This window comes from Sus scrofa, chromosome 14 (assembly GCF_000003025.6).
Source record: "Sus scrofa isolate TJ Tabasco breed Duroc chromosome 14, Sscrofa11.1, whole genome shotgun sequence".
NCBI lineage: Eukaryota > Metazoa > Chordata > Mammalia > Artiodactyla > Suidae > Sus > Sus scrofa.
Genome location: NC_010456.5, coordinates 33,029,410 through 33,042,822, shown reverse-complemented (window position 1 = coordinate 33,042,822; position 13,413 = coordinate 33,029,410). Strand labels below are relative to the sequence as shown.

The following is a 13,413-nucleotide window of genomic DNA, read 5'->3' as shown; positions in this document are numbered from 1 at the left end:
TACGATGTCTCCACAAAGCGATGAAGATGTGCAAGATGTATTGTAAGTCATGTAGGATAAGGTCCCTGCCCTAAGGAAATGACATCCGTTACCCAAGAGAGCCAGTGTCATGAAACATGAATCTCAGACGCCATGTGCAATGTTCACGAGGCAAGCTTGAAAAGGTGAATTAAATCCACCCACTCGCCCACCCACCCAAGTTGACACCCCAGCCACTCCCTAGGATTAGGTAGAGAGCAGAGATGGAAATTCCTAGAGGGCAACAAACCCTCTTGCATCCTTTCTGCATTTCCCTCAGCACCCAGCAGAATACAGGAGCTGGGCAATAAAGGAGATACAATCTTTCCCTTTATTAGTCAGCCTGGAGGATGCGACTAGAGATTCTCATACTAAGTGAAGTCGAAAAGAAAAAGACAAGTACCATATGATATCACTTATATGTAGAATCTAAAATTTGACACAAATGACCCTATCTACAAAACAGAAACAGATTCACAGACATAGAGAACAGACCTGTGGTTGCCAAGGGAGAAGGGAATGGACTTAGAGTTTAGGGTTACTAGATGCAAACTATTCCATTTAGAATGAATAAGCAATGAGGTCCTGCTGTATAACACAGGGAACTATATCCCATCTCCTGGGATAGAACATGATGGAAAATAATATGAGAAGAAGAATGTATGTATATGTATGACTAGGTCACTATGCTGTACAACAGAAATTGACACAACACTGTAAATCAACTCAACTCTAATAAAAATTCAAAATTCAAAAAAAATAGTCAATGTGGAAGGCAACCTGACCATCTCTGTTAAAAATGTCACTATGTAGAGTTCCCTGGTAGCTCAGCAGGTTAAGGATCCTGAGTTGTCACTCATGTGGCATCAGTTCGATACCTGGCCCTGGAACTTCCACCTGCCTTGAGGGTGGCCAAAAATAAAGCCTCAGGTTAAATGTCTGATTAGCCAAAGACATTTTTCACCCAAGAAACTGAAATCCTTCCTCCTTCTGATAATAACCAGCTCTTATAGTCCTGAGTCAACACGGGGCTTCAAGGCTTCAAACCTCAGCCTGGTGACCTCCCCTCTCTGCCTTTCCGTTCACCCTCTGTAACATGGGGAGAAGATCATCTCAGAAGGTCCTCCTTTCCCTTCTCTGCCTTCACTACACAATCCTTTCCACTCTGGCAGAGAGAAGCTAGGGTCGATTTTGATCATCTTTGCAACCATGTGAACCCTTTCTGAGCTCCCCTCCTGTCCTTTGCTCTGACTTCCAATTTTATGAGATGCACTATAAATGCCTTTTAAGTTGTCTCAAACTCTTTCTGAAAAAAAGCTAAGATCCAATTTTTGTTTTAAAGTCTTTTACATAGAAAAGAAACCTGTGGTTGCCAAGGGGGAAGAGGGAAGGAGTGGAGTTTGGGGTTAATAGATGCAACTATTACATTTCGAATGGTAAGCAATGAGGTCCTGCTGTACAGCACAGGGAACTATATCCAATCACTTGTGATAGAACATAATGGAAGATAATATGAGAAAGGGAATGTGCATATATATATGTATGTAAACATATACATATTTATAGGTGTGTATATTTATATATGTATATATATGTATGACTAGATCACTTTGCCGTACAGCAGAAATTGATACAACATTGTAAATCAACTATGTTCTAATAAAAGTTTAAAAATCTAAAAAAAAGTATATCTTCTAAAAAATTATAAATCTCAGCATTCCTGCTGTGGTACAATGGGAGCAGCGGTATCTCTGCTGACAGGATGCAGGTTTGATCCCCAGCCCAGCACAGTGGGTTAAGGATCCATTGTTGCCCCAGCTGCTGCATAGGTCACAACTGTAGCTCAGATTTGAAACCTGGCCCAGGAACTCCATATACTGTGGGGCAACCAAAGAAAGAAAAGAAAAAAGAAAAAAAAAAAAAAAACTAAATCTCTCAAACCACTGCATTCCAAAAGCCAATTCTGGGATGAGAATTCTCTCCATCCTCCTCCAAACTCCTGTTTGCTTTCAGTCCAGAATTAGAACGCCCTAGTCAAGTCAGACATGGAGTATCTACACATATCCCTAGAGGCCCCAGACTTCCAGAAAGACTCTGCCCAGCACCAGGTCAACCCCCACACCAGGGACCCCAGGAGGGACCGGTGACCAGCATGTCCTTCCCAAGGGTCCTTTATCACCTGGCATCTTATATGTAGCAGATACTCAGCCAGATACTGGATAAAGGGAAGACTAAGGTTCCATTTGCACTGCAATTGCTGGGGAAAAGAAAAAAAACTGATCTATGAACAAGAAGAGCAACACTTAAAAGGGGCAGCAGCTAAAATGCAGGCTTTATTTCCCCAAAATTCTGGGCAGCTACTTGTCCCAGTCCTTGAAGAGCCTACAGGAGCCACCTGGTTGCCTGTAGCTTACTCCCACATCACAACCTGGTTCTCCACAGGCCCTGGGTACGTGGGTGAATGCTTATTTTTTTACATTCTGTTTTAAATATCTGTTACCATTAAAAAGGTCCTAAATATCCACATCCAAAAAAATTTCTCAGGTAATAACAGAAGTATTCACGCTTTTCAAACTGAAAAGCCTTGAAATAAGAACAATGCATATTTATGATGACACATTGCAGTTATAAATTTTCTAATTGGGCTCTATTTTAAAAAATGTGAAAAAATAAATGGCTTGCAAGTTTAAGGCTGAGAAAGTCAAACAAAGACCAGCTGCTGGCAACCTGTTAAGCGCTCACAAATGGACCACTATTTAGTACTCAACAGCGACTCCTAAATATTCTATTTGTAATGACCAGTAAAAAATTGTTCAGAAAATAAGAACCATCTCTTAGAAAGGCAGAAAGATGGGTCGTCTTTGCTCCTATTCAAAAGACACAAATTCCCGAGCTGAAAATCCCTGCCCAAACTAGATTAGACTTTTCTACTGATCAAACATTCTTCAAAGGACCTGATTAAGAAAATAAGCAAGGTCCACCCCAGAAGGTAAGGCGGCTCTCAGGGTCTCTTTCTCCTCTTTCGGCTGCGCTCAGCAACAGACCGCCACCCTGGGCTGGGTGATCCATGAGCAGAGGAAGGGGGCCTGCTTTGTGTTCCATGCACACATGAAGCACCAAAAAGGCAGCACGCATCTGCGTGAGGTAGACTTCGCCAAGCAATGCAGCTACATCAAGGGCATCGTGAAGGACATCATCCACGACCCAAGCTGCAGCGCACCTCTAGCCAAGGTGGTCTTCTGGAACCCGTACTTTTTAAGAAGTAGATGGAGCTATTCATCGCTGCCGAGGGGATCCACACCTGCCAGTTCGTGGCAAGAAGGCCCAGCTCAACATCGGCAATGTGCTCCCAGTGGGCACCATGCCCAAGGGCACCATGGTGTGTTGTCTGGAGGAGAAGCCTGGTGATGGGGGAAAGCTGGCCAGGGCCTCCAGGAACTATGCCACCATCATCTCCCACAGCCCAGAGACAAAGAAGACCTGTGTGAAGCTGACCTCAAGCTCTAAGAAGGTCATCTCCTTGGACTGTGGTCGATGTGGTGGCTGGAGGTGGCCGCATTGACAAGTCCACCTGAAGGCCGGCCATGCCTACAAGTATAAGGCCAAGAGGAATTGCTGGCCATGCGTGCAGGGTGTGGCCATGAGACCTGTGGACCATCCCTTTGGAGGTGGCAACCACCAGCACATTGGTAAACCTTCTACCATCCTCAGAGATGCCCCTGCTGGCCGGAAAGTGGGTCTCAGTGCTGCCCTCTGGACCGAGCATCCAAAGATCTAAATAAATATAAAGAACCAAGAGACTTTCAAAACACACTTTTGGATTTTTAAAAATGGTACCAAATCAAGAGGCTCCAAAAGCATCATCAAGTCACAAACTAAGAGTTTTCAAGTTTTTGTACCAGATGACATGCTGTAAACCAAAGACCAGGGTCCGCAGAATAGGATGAACAAATGAGACCAAAGTCACCACCCAGACTAGGCCAGATATTCACAGCATGTGGATTTGCCCAAAACAGTGACTCCACCATGGTCAACTCATCTACAAAAAGGAGGCAGGAATATACAGGAAGAAAAGACAGTCTCTTAAATAAGTGGTGCTGGGAAAGCTGAACAGTTACGTGTAAAGGAATGAAATCAGAACACTCTCGGAGTTGCACTGTGGCACAATGGAGAGGAATCCAACCAGTATCCATGAGGATATGGGTTTGATCCCTGGCCTCATTCAGTGGGTTAAGTATCCGGCATTGTCATGAGCTGTGGTGTAGGTCACAGATGTGGCTCAGATCTGGCATTGCTGTGGCTGAGGCATAGGCCTGTAGCTGCAGCTCCAATTCAACCCCTAGCCTGGGAACTTCCATATGCTGTGGGTACAGCCCTAAAGAGGAAAAAAACGAAAACACAAACAAAAAAAACCTAACACCATACCCAAAAAGAAACTCAAAATAGATTAAAGACCTAAAATACAAGACCAGGTACTATAAAACTCTTAGAGAAAAACACAGGCTGAACATTCCCTGACAAACCGTGGCTATGTTGTCTCAGATCAATCTCCCAGATTAATGAATGATAAAAACAAAAATAAACAAGGGGACCAAATTAAACTGAAAATTTTTTGCACAGCAAAGGAAACCATAAACAAAATGAAAAGACAACCCACAGAATGGGAGAAAATATTTGCAAATGAATTGACAAACAAGTGCTTAATCTCCAAAATATACAAACAACTCTTACAGCTCAATATCAAAAAGAAATGGGCAGAAGATCTAAATAGACATTTCTTAAAAGGAGACATAGAGATGGCCAACAAACATGTAAAACACATTAAAAGATGCTCAACATCACCAATAATTAGAGAAATGCAATCAAAACTACTATGAAGTACCACCTTAACACCAGCCAGAACAGCCATCATCAAAAACTCTACTAACAGGAGTTCCCATCATGGCTCAGTGGTTAACGAACCTGACTAGTATCCATGAGCACATGGTTCAATCCCTGGCCTTGCTCAGTGGGTTGGGGATCCAGCGTCGCCATGAGCTGTGGTGTAGGTAGAAGACGTGGCTTGAATCCTGAGTTGCTGTGGCTGTGGTGTAGGCTGGCAACTACAGCTCCAATTTGACCCCTAACCTGGGAACCTCCATGTGCTGTAGGTACAGCCCTAAAAAGACAAAAGACAAAAACAAACAAACAAATAAAACCACCTCTACTAACAATAAAAGCTGGAGAGGGTATGGAGAAAAAAGGGAACCCTCTTACACTGTTGGTGGGAATGTAAATTGGTGCAATCACTATGAAAAACAGTATGGAGGTTACTCGAAAAAACTAAACTCAGAACTACCATATGATCCAACAATCCCACTCCAGGGCATCTATTCAGAGAAAACTATAATTCAAAAATATATATGGGAGTTCCCGTCGTGGCACAGTGGTTAACGAATCCGACTAGGAACCATGAGGTTGTGGGTTCGGTCCCTGCCCTTGCTCAGTGGGTTAACGATCCGGCGTTGCCGTGAGCTGTGGTGTAGGTCGCAGACGCGGCTCGGATCCCGCGTTGCTGTGGCTCTGTCGTAGGCCGGTGGCTATAGCTCCGATTCAACCCCTAGCCTGGGAACCTCCATGTGCCGCGGGAGCGGCCCAAGAAATGGCAACAACAGCAACAACGACAGACAAAAAGACAAAAAGACAAAAAAAAAAAAAAAAAAAAATATATATATATATATATATATATATATATATATGTACCCTGATGTTCACTGCAGCACTATTTACAATAGCCAAGACATAGAAGCCACCTAAATGTCCATCAACAAAGGAATGGATAAAGAAGATGTGGTACATATACATAATGGGATATTACTCAGCCATAAAAAAGAATGAAATAATACCATTTGCAGCAATATGGATGGAAATAGAAATGATCATACTATGAAGTTAGTCCCATTGTGGCACATCGGCAACAAATTCGACTAGTTTCCATGAGGTTGTGGGTTCAATTCCTGGCCTCCCTCAGTGGGTCAGGTATCCAGCGTTGCTGTTAACTGTGGTATAGGTTGCAGACGTGGCTTGGACCCTGGCATTGCTATGGCTGTGGTATAGGCCAGGAGCTGCAGCTCCAATTTGACGCTAGCTTGGGAATACGCCTCGGGTAAGGCCTTAAAAAGCAAAAACTAAAATTAAATATAAAAAAAAAGATAAATATTATGTGATATCACTTTTATGTGGAATCTAAAAAAATAATAATAAGGATACAAATGAACTTATTTGCAAAACAGAATCATAGAGTTTGAAAACAAATGTATGGTTACCAAAAGGGACAGGTGGGCAGGAGGGACAGACTGGGGGTTTGGGATTGGCATATGCAAACTGTTCTATATGGCGAATGGGGACCTGCTTTATACTACAGAGAACTCTATCCAATATACTGTGATAATCTATGTGGGAAAAAAATCTGAAAGAGAACAGATATGTGTATATGCATACCTGAATTACTTTGTTGTACAGGAGATATCATCACAACATTGTAAATTAACTCTACTTCAGTAAGAATTGAAATGAAAGCAAAAAAAAGTGATTCCATCCCTGACTTTCTCTATTCAGAGATGCCCCGGCACTGATTCCCCCTGGAAATGTGGCTTCTCACCAAGAAGACTGCCAAGTCCTCTAAGGCAGGGCTTCTCTAATCTGTCTGTACCCTACCATCACCTAGGGAAGCATTTTTTGTAATGGATAAAACACATTCATCCATATAAATATTTGAGTGCCTATTATGTGCCAGGTACTAGTCTAGTTACTAGGAAAAGAGCAGTGACTAAAACAAAGATCCCGCCTTCATGGAACTCTAAATTCTAGCAGAATGAAAAAGAAATGGAGGGAGTTCCCATCATGGCGCAGTGGTTAACAAATCCGGAGAGTTCCCATCGTGGCGCAGTGGTTAACGAATCCGACTAGGAACCATGAGGTTGCGGGTTCGATCCTGCCCTTGCTCAGTGGGTTAACGATTAAGCATTGCCGTGAGCTGTGGTGTAGGTCGCAGACACGGCTCGGATCCTGCGTTGCTGTGGCTCTGGCGTAGGCTGGCAGTTACAGCTCCTATTAGACCCCTAGCCTGGGAACCCCCATATGCCGCAGAAGCGGCCCAAGAAATGGCAAAAAAAAAAAAGACAAAAAAAAGAAAAAGAAATGGCAAAAAAAAAAAAAAAAAAGTTTAGCAGTAGGAAAGGATAAAGTACATCTCCTTCTCATCCCAACCATTCAGAGCTTTGCTAAAAAGGTGGATTCCAGGAGTTCCCTAGTGGCACAGTGGGTTAAGGATCTGGCCTTGTCACTGCAACAACTTGGGTCCTGCTATAATGCAGTTCCATCCTTGGTCTGTGAACTTCCACATGCCATGGGCACAGCAAGAAAAAAAAAAAAAAGAAGTGGATTCCAGGGACCAACCTCAGACTTCATGGATCAAGCTCCATGGGTAGGATCCAGGAATATGCATTTTTAAGGAGCTGCTGGGGCAATTCTGATGCAGCCAACCCAGCACTGAATTGAGACCTGATGCTGATGAGGGTAGGGGGTGCAGCATGGGGTCCCTGCTCAAACCAAATGAAAACTTTCTTCAGCAGTGCCACCCTGGTCTGAAACCTGGCTTTAAGACAGTCCTCCCGTCTGCTGCTTACATTTTTCTAATGACGACCTTTCTGCCTATCAAACATCACTGACGACAAAGGGCTGGAGCATAACCCGTCCATCAGCACTGAAGCAGTGATGTTCCTTCCATCCTTGCAAGGACGGACGGGAGATGTCCCTGCAGGTCACCCAGAGAGTGATCACTACAGCATGATAATCAGAGGCCAGGGAGAAAGAGGGACAGAAAGAGCCCTACAGTGAAACAGCCCTAAACAATGTGACAACCCTGCGGATGGCAGAGAAAGCACAGCAGCTGACAGACAAGCCTGGCTTGGAGCTATAACGGACTTGCTCTTTTAAAGCAAAGATGTTCCGGCCAACAGAGACAGACCCTTCTGATGGCAGCAGCTGCAGATGCTAATTAAAGGGCAAATCTTACATGTGTTCGGTTGGGAAGGAGCAGCAGCTTCTCCGTTGGTGTTTGCATCTATACCCCAAGGGCTGGGATGGCAAGTCCCATCAGTTGTGTTGTGTTTGAAACAAAGGACAAACGTGGGGGGGGGCGGTGTATGCAAGTGTATGTACATACATAGACATGCATGTTTCTGTGTACATGTATGCATGTGGGGGTAGATATGCAATAGTTCTTTATTTAGCATTCTATTCCAATTTGCATACCAGTGTCATTAGAGGCGTACTATTCTCGCCATCTCTTAGAAATGTGTCCTTGAAATGCTCAGCATGACTGCAAAGTGCCATGACAACATAAGGATGCTACTGGCATTGTCACCCACTCTGCCCAGTGTCCTTGATCTTTGGCACAGGGGAGGGGAAGAAGGGGATGGATGGTCTGAGCAGAGTGGCCCCTGGCAGAAACCTTAAATTCTTCTTCCTCAAGGGTAAGATGACCAAGAGAAAAAGAGGGAAGGCCCCTTCTTTCAGAAAATTTGAATCCCAGTCTGATTCATCGTTCTATTCAAAAAAATCCTCTCTGAGTATCCAATCACCCAGAGTCTTGACAAGAAACAGCACACTCAAACAAGGGAAGTGAGGACAATAATTGAGGAAAAGGCTATCTGCAGAGGTGTGGGCGAGGTTAAACACATGAATGCAGGGCGGTGACGTCCCCCAGAGCTAGTAACAGCAGGGGAGTTGGTACCATTCATTGGCCTGGGAGGGCAAGGAAAGGAGTCTCAGAGTGTACACAATTACTGGAGAAATAAACAGAAGAGCAGTAACCAGAACCAGCCACAGCTACGGGCAGTGGTTCTCAAAGACGGGTCTGCAGACCCACAAGAGCAGCATCACCTGGAAACAGGTTAGAAATGCAAATTCTTGGGACCCACCCCAGGCCTACCGGATCAGCCACTCTGAAAGCAGGGCCAGGCCAAGCGGGACCATCTAACTTAACTGTAGCCCCTAAAATGGTGAAACTCTCAATGTACTCACTTGAAATAGAGCTCAAAAGACCAACACACAAAACAACTACTTCAAGGCACCGAGAATTCAAAAGAAACCCCTGAGGCGATAGCACATTCAGCAACTGAATTGGGGTCAACAAGACATATGAATATCTCATTTCACCAATGAGGAAACTGAAGCCAGAAAAGTCCAATGACTTCAAAAAGACCAGGCAAGGGAACAGGAATAAAACAAGAACCTGTATTCTAAGTAACAGCTCCCTTCTGATGGGCAGCTGGCTTGTGAGGCAGCAACGCCGGTGAGTTTTGAAACGCGCCTGCAAACTAGATCATCTTACCCAAGGGATCCAAACAGCACATGTCTCGCTGTCACAATGCTCATAAGCTGCCATATTTCACTAAAGTAAAACAAACAATGACTTGGTACCCGTTAACTCTCTCCCACTCCCAACAACAATGTAGGCCGCTGATCACACAGGCTACGAGGTCTCTACCTGCAAACAGTCCACCTCCAAATTGCTCCAACAGGGAAAGGGAACTGGCCACCAAATTGCCCAACTGTGAGTTGAAAGCCAGACAGGAAATACAAAGAACTAATCCCAAGCAGGACATGAGAACAAACCTTGGCCATGTTGGAGATGGTTTTAGGTCTGACAGTATAAACATAGTAAAGGAGAGGAGAGGTGGAGCTGGGGGGACCTGGCTTCTAGCCCCCTCTATTCCCTACAAAACTAGCTGTTTTCACCTCTCTGCCAGACTTGAACTGGTCCCCCAAATCCCATCTTCCCTTCTCTCATGGGAGTAAGAATTCTAGCTGTGGAGTTCCTGCCATGGTGCAGTGAGTTAAGAATTCAACTGCTGCAGCTCAGGTCACTACAGAGGCAAGGGTTCAATCCCTGGCCCAGAGCAGTGAGTCAAGGGATCTGGCGTTGCTGCAGTTGCACTGTAAGGTCACAGCTGCGGCTCAGATTCAGTCCCAGGCATGGGAACTTCCATATGCCGCAGGTGTGGACAAAAAAAGCAAAACAAAATGAATTCTCCCTGCATACAGGCCACACAGCTGAATGATACAGATGTGGACGAACGTGACGAAGCTCAGAGCAACAAGATGTGAGAGGAAGTGATGTGTCCCACTTCCACAGCACTGTGTGAATTTGCTTGCTCTGCCTTCCCACTCTTCTCTCCTCCCAGCCATGCAGAACCAAGATGAGAAATGGCCCAACTTTAGGCATGTCAAATGGGACAATGGCCTCAGCTATGGAAAGCCACAGGATGGACATAGCACATACAATAGGGTTGCCCCGCCAGCCTGAACTGCATTTGGGGGTCTCTATGTTACGTGACCTAAGCCTGTACCTTAACTACTATACATTCCTGTGTAACTGGGGGAAAAAACAATGGGAATGAACAGAGGGAAGCCCAGGTGAAGTCACAGAAGGGAAAGGAGACTCGTGGGTCAGTAACAGGCTCGGGGTAAGGGCAGGCTGAAAAGATCCACAGTCTGAAAAACATCAACACAATGCCAGGAAGCTTTAAGAAATCTCACAAAGAAGTTAGACGCACAAATACTACAAGCGGCAAGCTGTAGGATAAAGTCTTCTTTATAGAGATCAGCTCCTTCATGGAGGGACACTAGTGAAGCCATATGTTAAAAAGAACTGAACAGATTTCATTGTGAACCAGATCAGCAAAGCAGGGCTTCCATGGGCTACCTGCCAGAATATGGTACCTGACTCGCCTTGTTATATAGAACCAGATGTTAAGACGAAGTTCGCTGCAATTTTCTGTAGCAAAAAAACTCATTGGTATGTAACTATGAAGGGGAAATTTTTAACCATCAAAACTCTAAAGGAGGAGTTCCCATCATGGCTCAACAGGCTAAGAACCCAACATAGTATCCACAAGGACAATTATTCAATCCCTGGAGCCACTCAGTATTAAGGACACAGCATTGCTGCAAGCTGCAGCATACGGCGCAGATGTGGCTCAAACCCAGCATTGCTTGTTGTTGTGGTGTAGGCCTACAACTGCAGCTCCGATTTAACCCCTAGCCTGGGAACTTCCATACGCCACAGGTGGAGCCCTAAAATATATAGATAGATAGATAGATATTCAAAAGGATTCAACTTCAATTTCCTGGCACTAAAATCTAAATTTTAAAAATCTCACTGGTTCTATCTTCAATTATATACTTTGGAAAGTGAAACTCACACTGTTAATATAATACGCATCCATTAACACAATAAGCCCTAGTATATGCAAACCCAGTTCCTATGGAATTAATCATGCAATCACTCAATCAATGTTTCTTAAGCACTAACCTGGGGAGGCTCTACTGGAAGCAAGGGAGACATAACCGCGCCCTCATGGAGGGAGTAGCCTGGGGGAGGGCACCACACCTACTGGAGAAAAGGGACATGCTGCCAGGAACACACCACAGAGGGGCGCCCCTCCCACGAGCAGAGGGGTCCAGGAGGGGATTCTGTAAGAAATAACATGGGACCCAAGCCAGAAGGAGAAAAGGGAGCTATCCAGGTAAACAGGGGAGGGTGTGGAGAAAGGTTGGAAGCAAGTTCGGAGAACCAAAGCTAGTGCACCACGGATGTGAAGTGAAAGGAGAGCCAGGGTGAGCAGCCAGGCTGGGGGCATGGGAGCAAGAGGCCTGGTGAACCACATGGAAGAGTCTGGACTTCATCCAGGGGGCAGCACGAAGTCCTGGAGGGTTTTAGCAGCAGGATGATCCCTGGGGGGAAAGCAAGAGAGGCGGCAGGGAGGACACTTAGAAGGTTATTGCAGGGCTGAGTGCAAAGGAAGATGGCAGCCTGAACCGACACAGTCTAAACAGGACTGGAGACAAAGGAGCACTTTGAGAAACATACAGGAAAAGTCTCTCTTTTTTTAAAGAGAGACTTTTAATTTTCATTTATTCATTTTTGTTTTTTTAGGGCCACTCCTGCAGCATATGGAGGTTCCCAGTCTGGGGGTCGAATTGGAGGCACAGCCATTGGCCTACGCCACAGCCACCGACAATGCCAGATCCGAGCCACATCCTCAACCTACACCACAACTTGTGGCAGTGGCCAGTAGAAATTCAGGACAAATAGGAATCCGTCCCTCGCTTATCCTTTTCTCTTCCATGAGCCTCTCTAAAAGTTTTTCAAGGTAAGAGGACAGTCTTGTTTCAAAGGCTGAATCTGGAACGGAAATTGTTTCTAAGATACCTTTATTTTGCATTTTTTCTTTTTCTTTTTATGCCACACCTGCGGCATATGGAAGTTCCTAGGCTAGGGGTCAAATTGCAGCTCAGCTGCCGGCCTATGCCACCCACAGCCACAGCAACTCAGGGTCCAAGCCACATCTTCGACCTACATGGCAACTCACAGCAACTCTTTATTCTTAACCCACTGAGTGAGGCCAAGGATCGAACCCACATCCTCACAGACACTGTGTCAGGTTCTTAACCCACTGAGCCACAATGGGAACTCCTACCTTTTTTTTTTTTTTCCAACTTTAGGAATTGAAACCCCCAAGAACCTAAATAAGGCCTCTAAATGCATGTTAGCATCCTATAAGTTAAGCTAGACACAGCCTAAGGGAAACCATGGCACCGCTCGAAAGAATAAGGTGAATCTGCATGCACGGACGTGGAACGGTATCAGGGACAAATCACTGAAAGACAAAAAGCAAGCAGAAGAGCAGAGCAGACAATGATACACCGTATTTCTAAAACAAACTGTATACATATGTTACACGAATAGACAGAGGAATGTTTTTCCCCACAAGGCGTGGTTAAGGGTCAAAAAGGACATACCTAACCACTAACATTTGTTTCCCTGGGGAAAGGATTAGAAAGAAAGGCAGAGAATCTTCCATTCTATTGCATACCATTTCTGCAATGTGTGCAGTATCTCACTTTTTAAAATTTAAAACATGATGCTGTTCAAGGTACTATCAGACTATTCCCAAATAAGTGACTTTTCCTTATTGCCCTTTGATCCACCACATCCAGCCATAAATGGGGTTGTTTCTAAACAGATGAGCCCTTCCATCTTTAGGACAAGGACACGCAGACACGTGAGCATCAGGAAAGCATGAGGATGAATGAAAGGGGTCAGGCTGCATGGACAAGAACCACATTCATGGGAGTTCCCGTTGTGGCGCAGTGGTTAACGAATCCGACTAGGAACCATGAGGTTGCGGGTTCGGTCCCTGCCCTTGCTCAGTGGGTTAACGATCCGGCGTTGCCGTGAGCTGTGGTGTAGGTTGCAGACGCGGCTCGGATCCCGCATTGCTGTGGCTCTGGCGTAGGCCGGTGGCTACAGCTCCGATTCGACCCCTAGCCTGGGAACCTCCATAT

General features: G+C 45.1%; 1 protein-coding gene and 1 pseudogene across 13 annotated transcripts in view; one reads left to right on the top strand and one right to left on the bottom strand.

The window, feature by feature from the left end:
- Positions 1-13,413, bottom strand: part of CIT (citron rho-interacting serine/threonine kinase) — a 186,158-nt gene that overhangs the window by 153,163 nt on the left and 19,582 nt on the right. The gene's annotated exons all lie outside the window — the stretch shown is intronic.
- Positions 21-4,136, top strand: LOC100738436 (annotated as a pseudogene).